Genomic DNA, 26,671 nt, shown 5'->3' on the forward strand with positions numbered 1-26,671 from the left:
TTCCTAATTATATGAGGTAGAACCTCACTTAATATTTTTATTTCTTATATCAACATTATTGATGGGTGCTTTGCGTACCATTTTTCTTTTAGGAGTATTTGTTTTCCTTTACTATTGAGGTCCCTCATGTTCCATGAGACTATTTTCATGGAGAATTTACACAGAAAGGAAGTATAATGTGACTAAAAAACACATGTTCTGAGATTTAAGTTATTGGACAATGCCACTTCATGACTCCCATATTTCCTTAACCTGGGACTGAATGGTGAACTTGATAGCCTTAATGGAAATTAACCAATGAAAATCTCAAAAAGAGGTGACTTTTGACTTTATCACATAAAATTTAATATACTAAAAAAAATATCCATAAAAATTCCATCAATCAATGAATCTTTAAAAAAAATATCCAAAACAATTTCATCAAGCAATGAAGCATTACATTATAAATTACAATCTATAAACCTTTTGGGAAATTTTTGCTAAACCATGTTCAAAACCAACATATTTAATATTAATATTTAACAATAATATGGAAAATAACACATTTTCATAAATTAAATAACATTTTATCAATCCTAAGAAATGTCACTAACATAAAACTAAAAAGCATGCAACTAATGGGAGTGACCACTCAAGGCCACCATAAGACAATTAATCTATTAAGACAAGGATTAATGGGGCATGAAATCTACAAAGGACAAAGGCAAACCTATTTTAACTTTATTGTTTTATTAGGTGCAAGTTGAACATCTCAAGATATAATGAAGAGAAGAATTAATTTTATTGCATCAAGAAAACCCATGCACATTCTATAACTTAGCAAGGGAGAGATGTATAATACCCATCTTAGTGACACAATGCATGGAATTAAGTTACTTTTTATATATAATTTAAACTTATATCATAAAATCACAAATTTAGCATGAATGGATGTTTAAAATCCATTTTTATAAAAAGAAAATATAATTTTTGTTATAAAAGAACCAGAAACAAAATATTTTTTATAGAAAATAAAAAAAATACTAAATTGAATATATATTAAAAAGAACCTAAACTTAAGAATTTTTATTTTTATTTTTTATTTTTTATTTTTATTTTTTTTTAATTTAAAATATTTTTTAGAATTTTTTAAACAGTTCCCTCCATTCTAAGATGCAAAAATAATAATAGAAATAAGGACGGACCAAAAATATTCCTTTCCTTGGTAAGTTTTTCCCACCATTCATTCCACTCACTCAAGTTATTTCATAAAACAGAGATAAGTGTTATTTCACACTCTTTTGGCAAAGCCTATTGAGATTCTCTTATGATATATCTATTCCTTGATGGAGTCCTTGATATATTGATCACGCTTTGATTCCTTGGAGATTAATTAGAGCAAAGAAAACATGAGTACTCTTAATTCCAAGTTCAATGCCTCTAATGGTGGACACAAGGCAAGGGAGGGGTTGCTATCGTGGTCATAACTCCAAGTTCATTGTCTTTGATGGTGGACGAGGCAAGGGAGGGGGTTTCGGTCATGGTCGTGGTCGTGGAGTTTTCTCTTTTACATTATATTTAGGGAGTTCAAAGCAATTTGAATGGAATCATTGTCGTCACTAGGTATAATGGATTAAGTGTGATAATGGATAAAATGAAGTAATTATTTGTGAGCATTTGTTCTTGAACGAACATTAGGATCCATCTTATTATATAGAAAAGTACATGCATTAAAAAAACTCAATATTTCATGTGACATTCATATTGTATGCGACTTATTTTTCATTAAAAACAATTTACTTTTTCATGTGACATTCTTTTTTTGTTAAAATTTCTTCTATTTCTAATCTGAATTACAATTGTAATTTGAAATAAAGCTTCCAGTAAATATTAATTTACCAATGCTACATGGAAATCATAAGAAACATTCACAACATAATATGAAGAACAAATGGGTACCTACTTCATATGGATTAAAAAATGCTTCTACTACTTAATGTGAATTACAAGTGTAATATTAGTTGGATCTCCAATATATCTTAAGCCATATTTTCATTTTATTTTTAGTACTATATGTTATTATGTCCTACCTCATTTTATTGTTAGCATTGTAATAAAAATATGCATTTTGCTATAGAATTTGTATTAACATGTAATATTGATTTTTTTTCCAGAACGCTGTAAGTAATGACCACGAAGATGGTGATATAGACTATGTTTAGATTACATCATATATTAGAGATGATGATGATGAGGATGGAAATGGCACTGGTGATGATTATGTGGATGATATTATCAGGATGGTCAGGATGATGATCATGGAAATGATCATGAGAATGAGATTGACTATGATTTTCGTGGTGCTAGCTAGCCATCCATTATTTTTTATATTTAGTTGGATGTCTTAGTATGGTAATCATACATTTGAATTTTAGTTTATTTGAATAATGATGATGATACTATCGGTACTATTTTGTTACCTTATGAATATGTTGAAAATTGTTTACAATTTTTTTATGAAGAATTACTGTGTATGATGAGATTCCTATTTTTTTATGGATGTTGTGAATTTACCTTAGCATAATGATATCTATGAAACATTTTTATTTGGTAATTTTACATTGAATTTTAGTTGATTTGATTAAATATGATGATGAGATTATCATTTTTATCTTGTTATTTTATGTATATATTGAAAATTATCAACATTATTTTGATGGAGAATTATTATGTATGATGATATTACTATCTTTTGATGGATGTTGTGAATTTACCTTAGAATAATAGTGCTCATGAAATATTTTGATATGATAATCACACATTTGAATCTTAGTCGATTTGATTAAAGATGATGAGGATATTATTAGTATTATCTTGTTACTTTATATATGTGTTGAAACATGTCAATGCTTTTTTATGCAGAATGATTATGTATGATGATATTACTATTTTTGGATGTAATGTTGTGAATTTACCTTGGAATAATGATATCTGCGATAAATGTTGATTTAGTAGTAATATATGTATATTGAAAATTGTCAATCATTTTTTGATGGGGAATTGTTATTTATGAAGATACTACTATATTTTTTATGAATATTATCAATTACACTTAAATTTGTTTACAAATACTAAGTTATGAATTTGAATTGTGATATATTCTTAAATGTGTTATACATGAAAATACCTCCTGATCTCGTTGGAGGAGAATACTATGCTGTTGGTTGAAATACCCCTTTCTCCTAAACCATATAAGCCTATAATACAATTTATGTACCATGAGGACCACGGTATCCTAGTCTATAACAAGTTGTCCCCTTTATCTAACTTTTTTTTACCAAAATTCTCACGTTAGAGGAATTTTCAACTCAAAAAATAACCACCTAAGAAAAAATTAAGAAGCTAACAAAATAATGCCATGTAGACAATTTTTTAATATATAATTTTTATTATTCTTTTACCAAAATTACCCAAATAAATGTCACATTTACCAAAATAACTGTATATGTATTTTATATTTAAATTAATATATTAGCATAAGATTTAATAAAATTTAAATTAAAAAAGTAAATTTTAATTTTAATTTTAATTACCCAAATAAGCGTCACTTTTATCAAAAATAACCGTCTACATGTATTTTATATTGAAATTAATTTATTAACACAAGATTTAAGAAAATTTAAATTTAAAAGGAAGATTTAAAATATAAATTTAAGTTACTCAAATAAATGCATTTTTATCAAAATAACCATATATTTATATTTTATATTTAAATTAATTTATCAATACAAGATTTAAAAAAATTTAAATTAAGAAAGTAAATTTAAAATTTAAATTAAATTTAGGATTTACGATTTTATATTAAAATTTATTTATTTAACATGCCATGATTTACCCTTCATTAAAAATATTCTCGATATTCTAACTTTTATAGATTAAGATATTAATTTTATTTTTAATATTTAATATATTTTTGGGTCACTTGGGCACCATTCACAGTTAAATTAGGTAAGTTATATTATTAAAAAAAATCCACTGCCTAGTCACACTTGTATGTCTTTTAAATTTTAAAGGATTTTGATTGGTTTACACATTATGACATGGAAATTCAATGTTAACATTTTAAAATGAAAATTCCTCTAATGCGAGGAAAAAAGCTTGAGTTAACTAGAATTTGACACTCTTGTTCACTTTTAGAAACTCATCTAGTGGAATGTGATCTCTTTATCCTCATATTTTTTATTTTTCCTAAAAAATAAAAGCATACAAAAGTGGGAAGAGCCATAAAGCATGGGGAAGCTGTTGGAGAGGTAAATCCCCTCTATGGATAGAGGCGATCCCTACTAGCCCAGCAAGGGTCTAGCAACAATCACACAATGCTGCTATGCATGCTCCTAATTACAATTAAACAAGAGGTAAAGAGCACCTACTTGGATTCCCGCGCTGTCGTTTGACGAAGAGATGTTGCCTTCGCTCCTTCGCTTCGGCTGGTCACAATCCTCCGCGATCCCCGCGAATAGATACCTGCACACACGAAGAGGAAACAAACGCAAGCGTGAAATCTAGTAAAAGCAACCATACATCGGTCAGAAAAGATGTAATTCACATTTAACCATTGCATGTACAAATGAGAATGGAACAATAATAGCAGTCATCTATTATTAATCAAAATAGAGAAGAGTACAACCAAATGTTCTGACGTCGGTATCCTTCTCAGGAGGGGCCAGTCAGCAAGCGTCTCAAGCATTCACCTTTGGAAATGATTCTCCCAAGACAAGAAACTCTCTCTCACACAAGCAACACAAAACAACCTTCCCTAAGCTATCAATCACTTCCACACTTAGCACACCAAATACCTATAGTAGCAGCAACCTGAGCACTATAAGCTCTACATAATCCAAGCTATTCAAAAAACTAGCTGCTCAGGGTAATGGTGGAAGTTTATATAGGAGAAGGAGCCTCCTATAAAGGTGGAAGGATGAGCTTATCCTTGAGGGAAGTGGTTGCAAAGGGTCGAACAGACATGCCATAGAAAGGAGTCGATACTCACAAAGCCAACAACCAAACATGGAGTGATCTGGAAGGCTGGCTGTTGGAACAAATTCGCCCAAACAGGATCAGCGCGGATTATAAGGCGACTGACGCGCTGACGTCGCGCCTCAATAACTTGGAAAGTCATGTCAGCGCGACCCAATACGAAGGAGAGGTGCGCTGGCTCATAAAATGCGACCAGCGCGGAAAAGTGATGTGCTTCCGCACTGGCAGCGCACTGAATACACTAAGGGCCGCCGGTCAGCGCGGATATTTTAGAAACAGACGCGCTGATGAGGAAAACTTTGGAAAAGTGGGTTTTGGGCCAGTTCAGAAGGCATGAACTTGATTGTTGTGAATTCTTGACACAGTAGGGTGATTGACAGGGAGACAGTGACAAATTACTGTGTAACAGAAGCTTTTTCCTAAGCACAAAAGCATCTAAAAAGTGGAAAATGCCATTTTTATATGAGGAAACATTATTCACCCAAAAGCTTTTGCCAAAATTGAACTAATGAAGAATTTGGGAAATCTTCATAGCCTTCACTTTCCTATATAATGGAGGCTTGGTCATTGAGGAAATGATGGGAATTCGTGTATTGTCATGCTGTTGAGATCTATCTTGGGAGGGATGGTTTTGGAGCTAGGAGTTAGGGGAGGTGTTGTTGCAATTGCATCTAATGGTTGTAACTTTCCTCCAACTCCTTTATTAATATAGATTAGTTGTTCTTCCTTCCATATGCTACTATTCATTCTTTACTTATCCTATTTAACTAATGAATGTATAGGATTTTGGTTTATATTTATTTATTCAGTAATATTTATATGTTTATGATAGTTTCAATTATCAAGATATTATGTTGTGAAGTTTTCTTTGTTCTCTATCTTGTGTGTAGGACCAAGATTTGGAGCTATCTAGGAGTGCTTCCCAGCTACACTAAAAACTCCAACAAGACTTGCATGCAAGGACTCACATGAATTCATTCTTCTTTTCTTAATCTATACTCTACATCTTGATCTACTAAGAATCCTGAGCCTTAGAACAACCTTTCTCTTAATCAGTCTATCTTAGGTTTCTGGGATAAACTGAGAGGGTTTTATGTTCATCTAATTGTGCATTAAATCCTACAAAAAAATGATATTTAGAAACTGTAATATATTTCACTATGTAATAAAATTAGTAAAATGGAAGTAAAAGTAAAACTCTAAACAAGAAGCCAAAAGTGGATGTAACCATCGATGCAAAATTGGGAGTAGAATTGGATGTTAAACTAGCCATCAAAACAAGATGCAAACAATGAGACAAAAAGGGTTTTAAAGTAGAATTAAAAAAGAGTGCAAAACTAGACACAAAGAAGGGAACAAAATAGGGCATACAAAAAGATACCAAATTGGGTGCAAACAAGGATACAAAAATGGACACCAAAATGAGGATGCAAAGAATGGTGTAAAATTAGGATGCAAAATTGGGTGCACAAAGGATGTAAGAAAAGACACAAAACAAGAAGCAAAATGGGATTAAAAAAGGGTGAAACTAAGGATGCCAAAAATGATGCATAACTAGATGAAAATTCAAACTAAAATCTAGGTGCAAAATGAGATGCAAATGTGGACACAAAATGTGGCAGAAAAAAGGATGCAAATTTGGATGCCAAAAAGGATGCAAAATTAGACACCAAAAAGGATGCAAAATTGGACATAAAAAATACTGAAAAATTGGACACAAAAGTAGAGAAAATGGTGCGAAAATGGGCATAAAAATGGATCAAATTTGGATGCAAAATGAGGTGCAACAAATGATTCAAAAATTGGTGCAAAAACAAATCCAAAAGTAGACGAAAAAATTGCTCAAAATTGAATGTAACATTAGACACAAAATGGGATTCAAAGGTGGACGCAACACATGGTCCAACATAGGGTGAAAATTTAGATGCTCAAAAGGATACAAAATTGGATGCAAGAAATGTTGTTAAAAATGATGCTAAATTGGATGCAACAAATGATGCAAAATTAGGTGCAAAATAGGATGCAGAAAAGGGAGACAAATGAAACGAAAAGGTGGATGAAAAAAATGGTGCAAAAATGGATGAAAAATTTGGCACTAAATTGGATTCAACATATGGTGAAAAATTAGATGCAAAAAATGGTGTTAAAAAAGGCAAAAAAATTGGTGCAAAAATAGATGTAAAAATAAGTACAAAATTAGAAGCAAAAAATGGCATAAGCCTAGATGCAAAAACTTGCACAAACTCGATACAGAAAAAGGCACTAAATTAGATGCAAAAGATGGTGTAAAACTCGATGCAAATTATGACGCAAAAATAGATGCAAAAAATGGCACAAAACTAGAAGCAAAACCTGTTGCAAAACTAGATGCAAATCTTGCTGCAAAATATGATGCAAAAAATGATGCAAAATTTGGCACAAAAAAGGACGCTTTAAAAATTGTACAATAGAGCCAAATTTAGCGCCAGGCTACTAAGCCCAATGGAGAGAAAAATACACTAAAATATGGTGCTAAATCTGGCGTAAATTGCCTATTTTGTTGTAGTGTTCACTGATATGTTCAATGACTTCACTTTCTTGAAGGACTATGTCTATCCTCCTTTTCCATGCAAGGAATTTCGATGACCCAACCAATTTATAGATTTCCTTGCAAAACAAAGTCATTTTTACCAAATTTGATTATAGAATGAAAGATACTTACTTGATAATTGAAGATGAAATCTTCAACTTGATCACTTTGGTGGTGGTTGAAGAAGATGTATTAGTGCTCCTTTTAGATGATCTTTTTCCAAATGAAAAACCCTTCTTCAATAAAGGAAATTTTTCCTTTTATGGTGTCAATGCCTTTAGATCTAGCTTTCGTTGTTGATGGTGATTGATGAAGATGTTTTTGATGCTTCCTCGGATGATCTTCTTCAAGGATGAGTAGGGGATCCTTGCTACAATGATCGGGAGCTTGCTTTATAGTTTTGAATATGATGATAATGCCTTCTCGCCTTCAAGATACTTCGACTTCTTTAGTGGTGAATGAGTGCAGATTAGAAAGGCTTCTATGGTTTCGACTCTCTAAGATGATGCGATCTTAGTCCTTGAATTCCTTTTCTTGGATGTCTATACTTTGGGCTACCTTGCATTGTAGATCTCTTCGACTTGATGAGGGTCTTTGTGGTCTTTTAATGATGACTTAAAGGATCCAAAAATTTTGCTGATGTAGATTGCTTCTTCAATCTAGGGTTTAATTATGTGGATTCTAGAAATCCGAACTTCAGGACTATAGTGCTATCAAACTCCTTGAATATGATTATATCTAAGGTTCTTGACTCCTTGCTAAGCGAACTAGTCACTATAGTTATTTACCCGAATTTCAGAGATACATTTGAGCTTGCAACTTTGGTAGTCCCTCCTTGCAATCCCTTGAAAAGTCCTCACATTCCTTCTATCATAAAAGACCTTCGTTGCCCCTTTAATACCTTTTATGAACTTGGCTTATGTGATCCAAATCTCGGAGAATTCGAGCTATTGAACTATGATTATACCGAACTGTGGTCTATGCAGAAACCATTCTTTCCTTCACTATCATTGTGATCTGAGCTAAGATGGATTTGAATTCCATTGAAAACACCCAATATCCATTCATATACCTTAGATCGAGCTCCTTCACTCTCATATGAAATTTGTAATCATTCTCCAAAATCTCAGAATGTTCGAAGTCTTGGACTGTTGAAATGCGAAGAGCCTAGCCTCATGTATATAGTAATTCGTCCATATAATGAGCCGACGTTGGCATCTGAATGGGTGTGTCTTCCTGAGTGAACTGACATGAGCCATTACTTCATTTTTCAAGCCAACATGAAGAGAGGGACTTGTGCTTGTTGTTGGAGGGCTTCATAGACTTCTATACATTTGAAACATGCTTAAGAAGAGCTCTTGATACATGACATTGACTCTTTGACTTTAAAGACAAGTCCTAAGGCTCTCAATGGGAGCCATTTGTATAAAAACTCTTGCTCATGAAACCCATGAAGCAAGCATAATTATATAAATTCATTTTCTTCTTTTCATCATTTACAAAATCACAATTACAATGTCATTATGAAGACCGAACCTAGTTACATTTTACAACACATTAGCACTGTGTGGTATATTGTAACCTTAATAGTTAATAGGGGAGACTATGACAAAACCATAGAAACAAAATTCTATATGTATACCTTTCACCCCATAAACAAAATCTATGTACAAATCTTAAAAGTGAAGGAAACAAAAGAAATAATTTGAACATATAAGTAGACATGTGACCAAAAGATAATTAGAGGCAACAAAAGAAACAATTTTAGCCTATAAGTTGATATCTGACTAGAAGATAAATAGTAGGAAACAAAATAAGAAATTTAGCATATATGTTGACATTTGACTAGCAAATAATATAGAGAGGCTGCCATGACAATGAGTTATTTCTGCAATATTTGGTGCTTTTTCGAAAAAAAAAATTGTTGTCCTTCTTTGTTGCACTCTATAGTTTTACCACCTTTTCTTATCGTATGTTTTGCATTGGAATGTCAAAATCACCTTGTTGCCACAATTGTTATGTAATTCAGTTTCTTCTAATGCATTCGACATTTCATCCAAGTCCTACACCTCTTGTGTCAATTGACCATCCATATTCAATTCCATGATCATATTTGGATCAAGAACCATCTAGTCCCATTTACTCCCTGATTTCCATCTCTGTTTTTGTTATGAAACCAACTCAAGAAAAGATAGAAAAGATAGATCAACGCCTTAGAATTCAGCCTCTTCGAGGGGGAAACCTCCTTTACATTACATAAATGAACAATTCTTGGATGATTCAAATGACAAAACCTCCTTTCTATATATAGGAGTCTAAGGAGTCACAATATAATCCAGCTGACCTAAAAATAATAATATAAAGCCACAAAAATAACAATAGAGGGATTCTATGGGGCACAGAAATAACAATATGGGGGTAATAGGGGCACAACAATATAAATAAGGGGTATAACTACAATAGTAAAGGGGTAATCACTAGTATTATAGGGACCCAACATGCCCCTCTCCTTCAAAAAAGTGTTGTCCTCAACGCTTGAGTAGTTCTGGATACTTCTGCATAAAATTCTCATCCTCCCATGTGGAATCTTCAGTGGATAAGTTCTTCCACTTGATAAGATACTCTGAAATTGATCGATTTTGTAGCTGTCGAGTTCTTGTTTCTGTGACTGCTTCCGGTTCCAATATAATTTTTCCTTCCTCGTCAAGTTCTGGCAATATTGTTTGAACTGGGAGCTTGTCGCCTATAACCTTCTTTAAACATGAAACATGGAAAACTGGGTGCAATCGAGAAGCTGCAGGAAGCTCCAATTTGTATGCCATAGTACCAATCTTTTGCAACACCTTGTACGGACCATAATACTTTGGTGATAATTTATTATCCTTCTTAGCTTGCTTTAGGGACATTTGCTTATATGGTTGTAGCCGTAGGAATACCCAATCACCTACATCAAAACTTCTTTCACTGCGATGTTGATCTGCCTGTTGTTTCATTCTATTTTGTGCCAACACGAGGTTATCCTTTAAGAGTTGGAGGACTTGTTGTTGATGTTCGATGTGATGTTCCACTGCCTGAACCTTAGAATTTTCTCTTAAATATGATGTGATGGATGGTGGTTGATACCCATAAAGTGCCATAAATGGGGTCATTTTTGTTGTTGTATGGAAGGAAGTGTTATACCACCATTCAGCCAGAGGCAACCATTTGACCCATTGTGTCTGTTTATCAGATACAAAGCAACGAAGATATCCTTCCAAACATTTGTTTACTATCTCAGTTTGCCCATCAGATTGAGGATGATAAGATGAGCTATGAGCTAACTGAGTACCAAGACAAGAAAATAATTCTGTCCAAAAATTTCCAGTGAAAATGGGATCTCTGTCACTTACAATAATCTTTGGGTTTCCATGTAGCTTTTGAATTGTTTCCATAAATGCAGTAGAAACTGTACTGGCTTTAAATGGATGTGATAATGCACAAAAGTGTGCATACTTGGTAAGTCTGTCAACTACCACCATGATGACACTCTTTCCCTCAGACTTGGGTAAACCTGTGATAAAATCCATTGAAACCTCCTCCCAACGTTGGCTTGGAATGGATAAAGGTTGTAATAGACCCGGTGTCTTAATTGTTTCAACTTTATTTTGTTGGCAAACCAAACATTCCGCCACAAACTTTTGAATATCTGATTTAAGGCCATCCCAAAAAAATTCCTTCTTAACCCTGTGGTAAGTTTTTAAAAATCCTGAGTGCCCTCCTAAGGGAGAAGTGTGCAATTCCATAAGAATCTTTTGTTTTAGCTGGGAATTCTTACAGAGGTATAAGCGATCTTTGTACCATAACAAATCATTTTGCCAGCTAAATGTATCAGACGTACTGGAATCTTGTTGTAGCTTTCGAATAAGTGCCCACACTTCTTCGTCATTCTTCCATTCCTCCCTTGCTTCGTTTATCCAATCTGGTTGGATAATAGAAATGGCACACAACAATGCTTCCACATCCTCATCCTTTCTTGAGAGTGCATCTGCCACCACATTTTGCTTCCCTTTTTTGTAGATGATTTCAAAGTCATAACCCAACATCTTTGTGACCCACTTTTGTTGCTCTTCAGAGGATAATCTTTGTTCTAAAAAGTATTTAAGGCTATCATGATCCGTTTTTACCTTGAAGTGTCTTCCCATTAGGTAGGGTCGCCATTTCTTAAGTGCATGGAGTATTGCCAACATTTCCTTCTCATAAATAGCTTTGCTTAAAAACTTTCCCTTGATTGGACGACTTTCAAAAGCAATGGGTCTTTCATCTTGCATTAGAACAGCACCAATTCCATTTCCTGAAGCATCACATTCCACAATAAAGGTTTTTGTGAAGTCCGGTGTAGCTAAGACCGGTGCTTGGCACATTGCCTCTTTAAGATGTTCAAAGGCCTTTGTTGCTTCCGGAGTCCATGAAAATGCATCTTTCTTCAATAATGTTGTTAGAGGTGCTGCTATTCTCCCATAATTCTTAACAAACTTGCGATAATACCCTGTCAACCCAAGAAATCCTCGCAGATGCTTTATGGATGTGGGGATTTTCCATTCCTTAATGGCTTTAATTTTGCTAGGGTCTACCTTAACTCCTTCATGAGATACAATATGACCCAAATATTCCACCTCCTGGACTCCAAAGAAACATTTGGATCTTTTTGCATATAATTGTTTCTCCTCCAATAGTTGTAGCACCCTGTCAACATGTTCAACATGATCCTTCCAAGACTTGCTGTAGATTAGTATATCATCAAAAAATACTAACACAAATTTTCTAAGGAATGGTTTGAAAATTGAATTCATCAAACCTTGAAATGTTGAAGGTGCATTGGTAAGGCCAAAAGGCATGACCAAAAATTCATAATGACCCTCATGAGTTCTAAATGCCGTTTTCGGAATGTCTTCAATCTTCATTCTGATTTGATGATATCCCGAACGAAGATCCAACTTGGTGAAGTAAATTGATCCATGCAATTCATCCAGTAATTCATCAATGACAGGAATGGGGAACTTATCTTTAATAGTGAGCTTGTTGAGCTCCCTATAATCCGGACACATGCGCCATGATCCATCCTTCTTGTGCACCAATACTACTGGAGCAGAGAAAGAACTTTGACTTGGTTGAATTATACCAGCCTCTAGCATTTCTGCAACCATACGTTCAATTTCACTTTTTTGGACATAGGGATATCTGTACGGCCTGATGTTTGGAGGAACACTTCCTGGAATCAGATGAATAGCATGATCATGATCACGCATAGGTGGGAGACCTTTGGGAGTCTCAAATACCTTGGAATGATTGTCCAGGACTTTTTGGAGATCTGGAGAAATAGATGATTCCGATGTGGAAACATCTAGCGAACATAATTGTGCAATTACACCTCTTTGCTCCTTTTTTAGAAGCTTTTCATACCATTAGAGCTGATTATCTTTCCTGGTTTCCCTGCAATACCCCTTAATTCAACTTCCTTTCCTTCCGCAGAAAATTTCATGAAAAGTTCTTGAAAATTAAAAGCTATTGTACCCAAGGATTGTAGCCATTGGACTCCTAGTACAACATCAGCACCTCCCATTGGAATGGAAAGCATTGGGCTAGTCAATACATATTCTCCCATGGATAGCTTGATATTATGGCACTTTCCAGAGCAATTTATTGTTCCTCCATTTGCAATCATCACTTGACACTCTGGTGCTGGATATAGGAAGCAATTCAATTCTTTTGCTACCTTACAATGAATAAAATTGTGGGTGCTTCCTGAATCAATCAACACTATTACCTTTTTCTTCTTGATTTGTCCTTCTATCTTGATGGTTTGAGGAGTGGTAATTCCCGCCAATGCATTACAAGATATGGTCGGATTTATTTGTTCTTCATCTAGGCTTTGTTCCTGGAGTATATCCTCTTCTTTTGACCTTTCTTGCTCCTTTTCTTCTTCCTCTTCACAATCTATGTAGAATAATTTCTTCTCAGCACACTTATGACCTTTAGTGTATTTGCTATCACAACTGTAACAAAGCCCTTTTGCTCTTTTTTCTTCCAATTGTTGTGGTGTCAACCTTATAGGTTGTGGAAGACTAGGGGAAACAACACTTCCGTCTTTATAGTTGTGAGTGGTATGCTTCCTGGTTGCCATAATTTTGCTTTCCATTTTTCTTGCTAACCTGAATGCCTTCTCTAATGAATCAGGTTCCCAAAGGCGAACATCATGTTGGATATTATCCTTTAAAGACCCTATGAACACATCAATCCTATGCTCCTCTGGAATATCTTTTACCCTTATGTTCAATTTTTGGAACTCCTCAATGTGCTCCATTATTGAACCCTTTTGTTTGAGACTTATCAATTGGCTAAAAAAAGTGTTGCTTTTTGTATCCTCATAATGTGCTATCAATTCTTCCGTAAAAATTGCCCAAGTGATAAATTGTTTACGAGAGCAAAGCCATTGATACCATACAAACTGATTTGGTTCCAAATATAAAGTTTCCATACGTACCTTTTGTGTTTTTTGCACATTATTGAGATCGAAGAATTGCTCCATCTGTAATATCCATGTGGCAGGATCCTTGCCATCAAACTTCCTCATATCGATTTTTGGAATATGGTGAGTCTTCGATCCAACATTAGCATCTATGGAATCATGATTAACATTTTTTTTATTCTCATCATGAGTTTCCTTTAGTACCCTTTCACCCTTAGTGCCCATTTCTTGTAGCAACTTATTCACATTTATCTTCAATTCGTCTATGTCTGTTTTCAAATCTATCTTCAAATCATCCATCTTAACTTCCATATCAATCATCTTAGCTTCTACGCCTTTCTTTAAACCATCCATCTTAGCTTCTACACCTTTATTTAAACCATCCATCTTAGATTCTGTTCCTTTTTGTGTAAGGGACAGTTGTTGCACTTGGTCTTGTAATTTTGATATATCATGTTGCATTTCTTCCTCTTCTTCATGAGTCATGCTAGAGCTTCCAGATTCCTTACTAGGTGTTTGCATTTTCTTTCGGGGCATCAGTTACCGATAATAATTCTCTACTAAGCCCTTTGAATTCCTTCAAAATAAATTTTCAAACCAAGCTTAAGCAAAAAATTTAAGAAAATCTACACACCTTTTTTCACTTTGTAGGAACTCGATATTGCTTCTGATGTATCTCTGTACCTTCCAATCATCTAGTTCTGAATTTGTGAGCTGTAGTAGCCCTCTGTGTCCTCTTTCCAATGCCACAAGTCTGACCCAAATTGGTGTTGGCATTATGGCTAAAGTGTTGTCCTTGATGGCAACCCATACAGGTGATAGATCATAGTACTTCAGGTCAGGAGCAGAGATTGATGATCAGCTATCAAATATTGAAGAAAATGAGGGGTACGCAGGCACACCGTACAAAAGGTGCGGACACGCAGGCATCTCTTAGAAAAGGTGCGTACATACCCGCAGGTACACCATGTAAAAGGTGCGGACCCCAGTTCACGCACTTTCATGCTATGAAAAAGTATTCTCACGTGGGAATCCAATGGTGGACCATAGTATTTAGCCCGACGTATTTGATCCTACGGTTTGGTCAGTGGTATTGTTTTATATTATTATTATTATTATTGAGCCCCATGTTTTTGGGCCCCTTGTTTTTGTTATCTATGGTATTAATCCACGATTTTAGGAAGAGCTTGCCTATATAAAGCAAAGGAGATCATTTGGCTTGACACTTGTGTGAAAAGAAGAAGATCTCAAGAGAAGCTAGATCTGAAATTCTAGTGATGGGTTTGTGAGAGATAGCTGAATCTAAATCAAGGAGAAACATGACGGTTACAAGTTGGATCTACTAATGGGTTAAGATCCCTTCGGCGCATGATCAGATCTGTAGATCTGACAGTCTGGGTTATTCTTGAAGTCTTGAAATTATCTATACCTGCAGGTACACAAGTACTGTGAAAGAAAAGTGCGGAGATACGCAGGCGCAGAAGTGCTGCAGGTGCGCAGATACGCAGGCCCAGAAGCGTTGCAGATGCGGGGGTGCGCAGGCAGTTCATTAGACACAGAGCGCAGGTACGCAGGAAGTCTGTGAGGCACAGTGCGTGGGTACGCAGGTGCGCAGTTGGAAACAGTGCGTACTTCTACGCAGGCATTATATGGGCGAAGCTGCGTACTTCTCATGAAATCTATTTAGCTGCCCCTGTTTATTGTTGTGTTCTGGGTTTTGAAGTGATGTCTGGTTTCCGGTATTAAGTTCTAATAACAGCAGTGATTGATTAAATGTTTATACATTGATGGATGGATGGATCGGGTTCTTATTGACTCATTTTATGTGATCTAATGGACTAGATCTTATTGATGACTCACTTGTATATGTATTGATCTAGTGCTTGGGTAATTCAGAAGGTTGGTTGATTATGAGCTTCAATGTTGTTGGGTCCAGTATGAAAATTAGATGAAATGTGGCCTTTCAGATTATGTGTTGTGCTTCAGTGTATCCAGTATGAAAATTGTGAAACGTGGTACTTGAAGGAGAAAAGATTGTAGGCTGGCGCCTACGTACTAGTATCTAAGCTAGTACAAGAGCTAAAGGAAATCTTTGGAGCATTGTAGCAGGTAACAGCCTGCGTACTAGTAAATGGATCGGCTAGTACAAGAGCAAAGGGGGTTGTAGCTCCCATACTGGTATAAGACTGCACCAGTACAAATATTGTAAAAGGATTTTCTTATTAAGAAGAAGATTGAGATGACTTGCAGCAGGTGGTTTTCTCCCGCATTGGGTTTCCACCTTATATCATGGTGTTCATGTGTGTGCCTTATGTGTGATGATCTATTCTATGTTACTGCATCTGTTAACTGATAATATGGTTGATACTGTTCTAATGCACTCATTGAAGATCAATTAACTTAATCATAAGAATTTGTGGAAGTAGAATATATGAATCAGAGTTTTGGAAATGAAAAAGTTTTATTAATGTGATAATACTGATTCACCCCCCCCCTCTCAGTATTATTTCCAACAATTGGTATCAGAGCGGGTCCTTTGATAGAAGCTTGATCGCTTGAAGGAGATCCGTGGAATAATGGGAAAGAAGCTTAAGAAGAAAGCACCTAAGAAAAGGAAGTCATCTCAGAAGAACTATGATAGTGGGAGAATCGATTGGGGATTAGGTATAAGAAGCTCTTCAGATTCAGAATCATTATCAAGTATGAATATATTATCCTCTGATGTTCCAGCTATCTTTCCTTTTGGAAGAGATGAAAGTGACAACGAAACCACTGAACTTTCTCTTATGGGTGAACAAGAAAGATATCAAATAAGAGGCAGAATTTAAAAGGCTGACAGATAAAATTAGAGATCAACAAGATCTATTGAACAAAAGGGAATGTGACTTCAAAGAAGAAGCTACCAAACTAAAGGCCCAACTAGAAGAAGGAAACAAGGTAAGAAAACTACTCAAGGACAAGGAAGACCAATGTCAAAAATTGCAGCATGAAGTGACATCATTAAGAAAAGAAGTCAACGAAAGAAGCACAACCATCAAGAAACTCAAAGATAGATCCAACTACTATGAAAATCTTGAAGCTACAATCCTCTCACTAAAAGGAGATCTTGAAAAATCAAAGAAGCAGAATGAAGATCTACATCAAGCAATTGAAAAACAAGACAACGAAGTCATCAGCTTAAAATCTCAACTGGAATGTGCCTTCCGAGTTCGTCAAATGCAGCAGGATCTGAATGAAGAACAAGAAAAGGAGATTCGCAAACTAAGGGAACAAATGGAAGAAGAAAGAAAAGCCGAAGAAGATTTGAAAAAGCAATCTCTTGAAAAGGAAGAACAACTTCGGGTTGAGGTAAATATCTTGAAAGGTAACATCGAAGAAAAGGATAAGCTTTTACGATTTCAAGATAGCTCTAAAGTCTTGGATGATATTCTCAGTAGTCAAAGGTCTCCTGCTATAAAGACTGGTCTTGGTTTCCATGAATCTATTGAAGGTGAATCTAGTTCACAAGGTGAAGCAAGGAACTCTAAAGAGAAATTTAAAGTGATCAACGAAGAAATGAAAGATCAATCTCATCATCAACCAAGAAAAGAGATTCCTCAAAGAAAATCCTTTACTCCTCCTATGAATAATGTTGAATGTTATGTATGTCATAATCTTGGACATGTTGCAGCTAGATGTAGAAGAAGAAGGGTTCAAGACCATTATGCAGAAAGGTCATCTCAATCAAGGTACTTTTATGGATATTGCTTTGCTTGCAATATGTTTGGTCACAAAGCTGCTGATTGCTACAAAAAGAATATGAAACATGTAAGATGTTATGCATGTAACAAGCTTGGACATATAGCAAAGGAATGCAGGAACAAAGCACGGACATCACACCAAAAGGAGAAAACATCATCACGCTTGAAGATATGGAGGAAAAAGGAAGTACAGTCAGAAAAAGGCGGCATAGCACAACATACAGACATACCAGAATCAGAAGGAGCTGAAAGTACAAAACTTCAGTGTCCTGAATCTCATATGCAAACTCCATAAAGGGAAGTCGCGTATATACGCGAGTTGGATACTGCACAATCGCGTATATGATTGTTTGAAGAAAGGTAGTAGGGAAAGTGAAGTTGGAAGTGAATCTATGAAGTATGATTTCTCGAGCACAAGATCAGATCTGGGAATCTGACTGTCAGTGGCACAGAAGAGGATTGTTAATTGGGTTCTAATCTGAGGTACGGAGAGCATTCACTGTGCAAGTGCGGGCGTACGCAGCAGAGTGTAAGTCCCGGCGCGGAGGTACGCAAGCGAAGGCACAGTCCTGGTGCGTAGGTACGCGGCGACATAGGAGGTCGAGCTGCGTAGGTACAGTATAAATATGCGGCGTAACAAGAGGGCACATGCGGACGGACACGGCGAGACAGAAGAAGAGGTGCGGAGCAAGATCGGAGGTACGCGGCGCGATAGAAGGAAAACCTGCGGAGGTACATAGAAGTACGCGGCGCGATAGAAGCAAAGAGTGCGTGCGGTACGCGGCATGATTGATTGCACAGATGCGTGGGTACGCACTGTAGTAGAAGGCTGTCTGCGTGAATACGCAGAATCTCAGAAAGTCAGGTGCGGGGATACGCAGAGGAGCGAAAGATGAAGTGCGGAGCCACGCAGGCCATGTAATGAGAAACTGCGGACCTGTCTTAAGGCATTTATTGGCTGAATTTTCTTGCTGATAAGATCTGACAGATGGCACCAGTTTAGGGGGAGCATATGTTCTTAATGCATTGTTGGCATTATGGTCCTTGGTAACGATGCTTATGATTCATCTTGCTATGCTATGAGTTGTTCACATGGTTCTTGGATCAAATTTGTGGTTGATTCTCTAATTGTGCTTACATGGTAAATTTCATGAGGATAAGGAGAAGCACTTAGCTTGAATTCACATCTTCTTGATGATGAGTCACTCATATGCTGCTGATGACATATGCATAAAGATCATATATTACAGTTATGATGCATGATTCCTTTCTTGGCACAAATGGATGAGGATTGTTGGCTGGATACAGGGATAATTATTCAAAGTTGCGATTGTTTCATACATATGATGATTAATGTAGATTTTTAGTCATGATGACTATGGTGTGAAATTTTGTTGATGCGGACATACCTTGATGGTTCATGCACTAATGCAAGTCGCTGATCTAGTTGCTGTTGACAGATACTATGGAGCATATCATACAGTGTTGATGCTGATGTTTATCTTAGGAGATTGGTCTCTACTCATGATGTAATAGTGTGTCCCTATTGTAGTCATCTCTTTAGGTCATGTAACGACCTATGTTGGTTTCCCCACTATGCCTGGGATGAAGATGTAATGTATTTGGTTTTCATATTTCTATCCCCACTTGGTTGGGTGATGAATGTATGTATTGAGTCCTTTGGTGATAGGAAGGTCATTTATGATAGAGTCATGTTCTTCTTGTAGAACATCCTTTTGCAGACCTTGCTTATTGTCAGGGGGAGCTTGAGCATGAACAGCACTATATAGCAGAGCAGACATTTCAGCTTGTTCCCAGAAAGAGCATGATCAGGGGGAGCTCATTCAGAGACTTCAGCAGATCTGGTTTATAGTCAAGAGGAGCATGTTCTTAGGGGGAGCATAACCCTTTGCCCCTGATGTTAAAGGGGGAGAGTGATTTGGTGTTGTTGCCATCAAGTCCAAAGGGGGAGATTGTTGGCATTATGATGCATGTGTTGTACTTGATGGCAACCCTCTCATAGAAGATCATTTCACTTGTATACATTCAGATGAATCCACAGAAGAGATGGATGTAGGACAGTTCAAAGGGATCAGATGACAGTTCACAAGTAAGCTTTGCCATCAAGTCCAAAGGGGGAGATTGTTGGCATTATGGCTAAAGTGTTGTCCTTGATGGCAACCCATACAGGTGATAGATCACAGTACTTCAGGTCAGTAGCAGAGATTGATGATCAGCTATCAAATATTGAAGAAAATAAGGGGTACGCAGGCACACCGTACAAAAGGTGCGGACACGCAGGCATCTCTTAGAAAAGGTGCGTACATACCCGCAGGTACACCATGTAAAAGGTGCGAAACCCCGTTCACGCACTTTCATGCAGTGAAAAAGTATTCTCACATGGGAATCCAATGGTGGACCATAGTATTTAGCCCGACGTATTTGATCCTATGGTTTGGTCAGTGGTATTGTTTTATATTATTATTATTATTATTGAGCTCCATGTTTTTGGGCCCCTTGTTTTTGTTATCTATGGTATTGATCCATGATTTTAGGAAGAGCTTGCCTATATAAAGCAAAGGAGATCATTTGGCTAGACACTTGTGTGAAAAGAAGAAGATCTCAAGAGAAGCTAGATCTGAAATTCTAGTGATGGGTTTGTGAGAGATAGCTGAATCTAAATCAAGGAGAAACATGAGGGTTACAAGTCGAATCTACTAATGGGTTGAGATCCCTTCGGCGCATGATCAGATCTGTAGATCTGACAGTCTGGGTTATTCTTGAAGTCTTGAAATTATCTATACCCGCAGGTACGCAAGTACAGTGAAAGAAAAGAGCGGAGATACGCAGGCGCAGAAGTGCTGCAGGTGCGCAAATACGCAGGCCCAGAAGCGTTGCAGATGCAGGGGTGTGCAGGCAGTTCATTGGACACAGAGCGCAGGTACGCAGGAAGTCTGTGAGGCACAGTGCGTGGGTACGCAGGTGCGCAGTTGGAAACAGTGCATACTTCTACGCAGGCATTATATGGGTGACGTTGCGTACTTCTCATGAAATCTATTTAGCTGCCCCTGTTTATTGTTGTGTTCTGGGTTTTGAAGTAATGTCTGGTTTCTGGTATTAAGTTCTGATAACAGCAGTGATTGATTAAATGTTTATACATTGATGGATGAATTGATCAGGTTCTTATTGACTCATTTTATGTGATCTGATGGACTAGATCTGATTGATGACTCACTTGTATATGTATTGATCTAGTGCTTGGGTAATTCATAAGGTTGGTTGATTATGAGCTTCAATGTTGTTGGGTCCAGTATGAAAATTGGATGAAATGTGGCCTTTCAGATTATGTGTTGTGCTTCAGTGTATCCAGTATGAAAATTGATGAAACGTGGTACCTGAAGGAGAAAAGATTGTAGGTCGGCGCCTACGTACTAGTATCTAAGCTAGTACAAGAGCTAAAGGAAATATTTGGAGCATTGTAGCAGGTAGCAGCCTGCGTACTAGTAAATGGATCGGCTAGTACAAGAGCAAAGGGGGTTGTAGCTCCCGTACTGTTATAAGACTGCACCAGTACAAATATTGTAAAAGGATTTTCTTATTAAGAAGAAGATTGAGATGACTTGCAGCAGGTGGTTTTCTTCCGCATTGGGTTTCCACCTTATATCATGGTGTTCATGTGTGTGCCTTATGTGTGATGATCTATTCTATGTTACTGCATCTGTTAACTGATAATATGGTTGATAATGTTTTAATGCACCCATTGAAGATCAATTAACTTAATCATAAGAAGTTGTGGAAGTAGAATATATGAATCAGAGTTTTGGAAATGAAAAAGTTTTATTAATGTGATAATACTGATTCACCCCCCCCTCTCAGTATTATTTCCAACAATTGGATTCTCCAAGGAAGAGATATGCGAAATTTCTCACAGTGACTTGATTATAGACTAGTTCAGTAGAGTGAACTTGTATGACATGCCACGAGTCACTGTTTCGACCTTTGGATCTGAAAAACGCATACAAGAAACTACAGTCTGTCATCTTTTTGTACCTTCTTACGAAATTGCAATCTGATCCACAGAGAGAAAGTTATGACGATTTTCCCCAGGTCACCTGTTTGGAATGTAATTGAGGAGTCTGCAAAAAGACCAACTTCCTCAGATCATAACTCCGAAAATATAGCGTGAAAAGTTCTGAAATTCGGACCCAAGGTTCAGCGTGAAGTCTTATCAAATGGGGTTTTTTTGCGACTTCTGAAACGTCACAGAAAAAAAGTTATAGCGAAAATGCCACGATGACCTGTTTGGAGCAGCGAAACCCTAGAATCCAAAGCTCTGATACCAAATGTTATGAAACCAGCTCAAGAAAAGATAGAAAAGATAGATCAACGCCTTAGAATTCAACCTCTTCGAGGGGGCAACCTCCTTTACATTACATAAATGAACAATTCTTGGATGATTCAAATGACAAAACCTCATTTCTATATATAGGAGTGTAAGGAGTCACAATATAATCCAGCCGACCTAACAATAATAATATAAAGCCACAAAAATAATAATAGAGGGATTCTATGGGGCACAAAAATAACAATATGGGGGTAATAGGGGCACAACAATATAAATAAGGGGTATAACTACAATAATAAAGGGGTAATCACTAGTATTATAGGGACCCAGCAGTTTTGACCTCTGATGACTAAAATTTGATGCCCTTCTCAATCATATGATAATGAAAATCTACCATGTCCAACAAATGAAGGCTATATCTCGCTTTGGTTGACTAGGAATACTTAACAAATTGAGAAACTAAATATGTTGTTAAAACTCTTATTTAAGAATTTGGGGAGGCGGTAGTTGAAAGACTTGATGTTGTACTCAATGACCAAGGGCAAGAGCTTGGGAATTAGATAAGGGTAGTGGCAGAGCGATTCTTTGCAATGGAACATGAGATAGAAAGGTAGTGGTAGACAATCCAGTTTTTGCAGGAATAACTAGCAACACAGAGGGTAGTGTTACATGAGAATTGGATAGGGGCAGTGAAAGTGGTTGTCTCATGGGTTTATCTACTAGCCTTAGCACCTAGGCAAGCAAAACACTTTTTTTCTACTCAAATCAACAAAATTGTAGTTAAATAAACTTGGTACAAATTATCTTCAAAATTTAAATTACAAGGAACTCAAAATCTTCAAGTACAAATTACAATAAAATAAAAAAAAATTCCATAATATAGATCCATCTTTTAAACTTTAAAGAGATGAAATGTGAAGCAAAAATTTCAATGTGACTTATTCTTTATATCATTTTTTCCTTAGCTATTTTAAAGTTTGTTCTAAAGAGCAATACATATATTTTCCTTTTTCAAACTTTAAAGAGATGAAATGTGAAACAAAAATTTCAATGTGACTTATTCTTTATATCATTTTTGCCTTAGCTATTTTAAAGTTTGTTCTAACAAGCAATAAATCTATCTTCCTTTGATGGAAAAAGAGACTTATTCTTTATATCATTTTTGTCTCAGCGATTTTAAAATTTGTTCTAACATTTTAAGCTATTTCAAAATTTGTTTCAATGAACAATAAATCCATAATCCATCTTAATCTTACAAAGAGCCTCAATTTCAATGCTTTTTGTTCTTTGAATGCTTAAACTGTGAAAAAGTATTAACAGAATTAGGATATACTGTAACATAAGGGTGAAGCCAATAATGCATTTATGAAACTCCAATATAGAAAAGGAATGGGCTGCTTCATACATTAACTATAGTGAATATATTGACCCACTCACAGTGAGACATTCATGCCAAAGAATTGCAAATTCTAGTCTAGTGAGGGATCCCACTTGAATTGCTTAAATAAATAATAGATATTTCTTCCTTAACATAATAACAAAGTTAAGATGCACTGTAACATAAGGGTGAAGCCAATAATGCATTGAGGAAACTCCATGGGCTTCTTTATATGTTAACTCCTAATGAATGTATTGACCCACTCACAGTGAGGCATTCATGCCAAAAAATTACAAATTCCAGTCCAGTGAAAAATCCACTTAAATTGTTTAAATAAATCATATATATTATTTGTTCCTTAACATAATAAATCATGACCACTGAATAAAACATGGTCCTCTTTAAAAAAATCTCAAGTTCTTATCAATATTCCTTTACATATGATAAATCAACTTATTTTGCCACAAATTCCACCAATGGCATACCATCAGAATGATGCCAACTTCACACGCCAAGACAAAAACGCTACAACCATTAATTCAGGACATTTGTTTATTCATCTCAAACTTGAAAATTCATTAGCTGTTTATGCATCCATACATAGAAGCAAATCTTAGACTCAACTATATATTCAGGATCATATCTTCAAATAACGAACTTATAATTTGTCTATTTTCATAACCACATATTGTTGCGGGAAATTCAATGGTTTTCAATTATAATTTAGTAATTCAATGGATGGTAAATTAATAAGAGCAAATACAAATATCTAATCACTGCAACATAATAAGAATGAAATGGGAAAACAAGAAAGCTTAAAACTACAATATCTGAAGTCATGGTCCCTAGTCCCGCTCTATCTCTACTAAGCATATGCGTTGTTTTACTTATAAATCAAGTATGTAGATGGAAATTTCCTTGCTGCAGCAAGACACAGGAATCTACTCACACACAAGTACAAAATATCCTATTATCATTCTTCAAAAGAAGAGTAGATCATGATTTGTTGAATCATTCTTGCTCTCTTCTCAATGTCGCACTTCCATGGAGGGAAACAATGAGGTGAAAGAAATTTAACGTTGTGAGTGACACTTTTTGTTTAGAAGGCATTCACTGATATACCCTTGCTCTGAGAATCCATAATGTCGTCTTCTTCATGTCTTTAGCTTAAAAATCACTTGTCTTCAGAAACCAATTCAATCTGGTCCTCATACAGGCTAGACAATGCGAAAATCTGGTTGAGTTATTTTGTCAAACAATTGACCTCATATTGGACAATTAAAATCTCTGAGAGGGCAACTTCAGAGCTTACAGCTGGGACAAATACTCCTTTCAGTTTGAATCTTACATATTGAATCTTTTATCACTGGAGAAGACACCAGTAAGGCCATAATAATATGGTACAACAAGAACAAGGGAGGCTGCAAAGGCAGCAATCCCTGTCTGCAGTTCCTAAGTTTTTGACATTAGATCACCTTAACGGCGTTGCATATAAGAGCTTAACAGAGACCCTGACAGTGTAAATGCGCAGTGAATCGTTGACAAAACAAAAGAGAAAAAAAATAAAATGGAAAAAACTTGCATCACCCGCGCATTACAGGTTATATTTATCCAGGCAGACCAGTTGCAGACATGTGCTTCAAAGTGTATGGATATATCAGCATAACCCAAGCCCTGACATTCTTGCAAGACTTAAAACTGGGTCATTATATTCAATCCAGTCCTCATACAGGCTAGACATTGCGAAAATCTGGTTGAGGTATTTTGTCAAACAATTGACCTCATATTGGACAATTAAAATCTCTTCACAGAATGAAAGGGTAACCAGCTGGACAAATACTCCTTTCAGTTTCCATCGACACCCAGAAGCCCAATTGTGCTTTCGCATGGTGGATCGCAGGAATTGCTTTGCGGGGTGTGAGGCTATTCATCCTCCCAAGCATTTCCAGCAAACATCAGACAGTTCTGCAACGTTATCGAGACTGCAATTACTACTTCCCCAAAAATGGTTGGAAGACGAAGCGGCCACCAATTAATGATGGCCGCATGGGCAGATCTGTTGCAGTTACATCTTCGTTTTTTCTCTGTCTGTGTGCTGCAGGTAAAATTCCCAATCTCAAATTTAATTTTCCCCATTGTTTGTCCTGGCAATGCTGGCCAATTATGTTATTGTCTTTTTGTTTGTTAATTTTCCTGAATTAATGCAATCCAAGGGAAAAACAGAGTCTCCGGTGGCTTATAAGACACTGACGGTGGTGAACGGTTGCAAATTTTCTGTGTGGGCTGTGAACAGTGGGTTCAACTGATCATATGGCAGAAGTACCTACTACCACGGGGGGTGTCATATTCATGGGAGATAGGTCCGTTCTGGTTCGGATCCGTTTGGTGGAGGACTGATTCTGTCTCCAATTCCCAGGGGTTGGGGAGCTGCGATATCTGTGACTGTGGAGAAAATCTGCAGTGCAATAACGCAAGTGAAAATATAGCGGCAATCACAAAAGTGAGCTTCGAACTTATGGGAAGCCCGGCAAACCTGGACCTGTTTTCCATTCATATTCTTCAGCTTGCGAGCCGGAACAGGAAAAAGGGGTTGCGTAATATTCTGTGTTTTACATCCATATGTTTTCAAAATATTCTTTAATCACTTTATCGAATGTCTATTGCGTTTAGAAAGCTACATAATATGAAAGTTTAGTTTATTAATATTTATGATAAGGTTATTTAATGCTAGCAAAGCTAATTTAATTAATCATTTAAAAATAATTAAATTAAGTTAAATTGGGTTGATGTGATGTATACAAGTTATATTATATTAATGTATATAAACGGGTTGTAATAAAGTTTAATTAATCATTTAAAAATAATTAAAATTAATATAAATAAATAAAAGAAGATTGTGTTGATTTGATCTATATAAGTTATATTATATTAATGTATGTAAACGAGTTGTATTAAAGTTTTTGAAATTTTGTATTAAAAAATAATTAGAAGGTCATGTAACTTATGCCCAGGAAACAATAGTACTATGGAAATATGTAGTAGTTTTTAAGTGCGATTTTTATTTTTTTTATTTTTATTTTTTTATTTTTTTTTTCAGATTTTTGTTTGAAATTTCTGG

Source organism: Pinus tabuliformis, chromosome 7, assembly GCF_031772625.1.
Source record: "Pinus tabuliformis cultivar Carrire ecotype Pingquan chromosome 7, CPIR1, whole genome shotgun sequence".
Lineage (NCBI taxonomy): Eukaryota > Viridiplantae > Streptophyta > Pinopsida > Pinales > Pinaceae > Pinus > Pinus tabuliformis.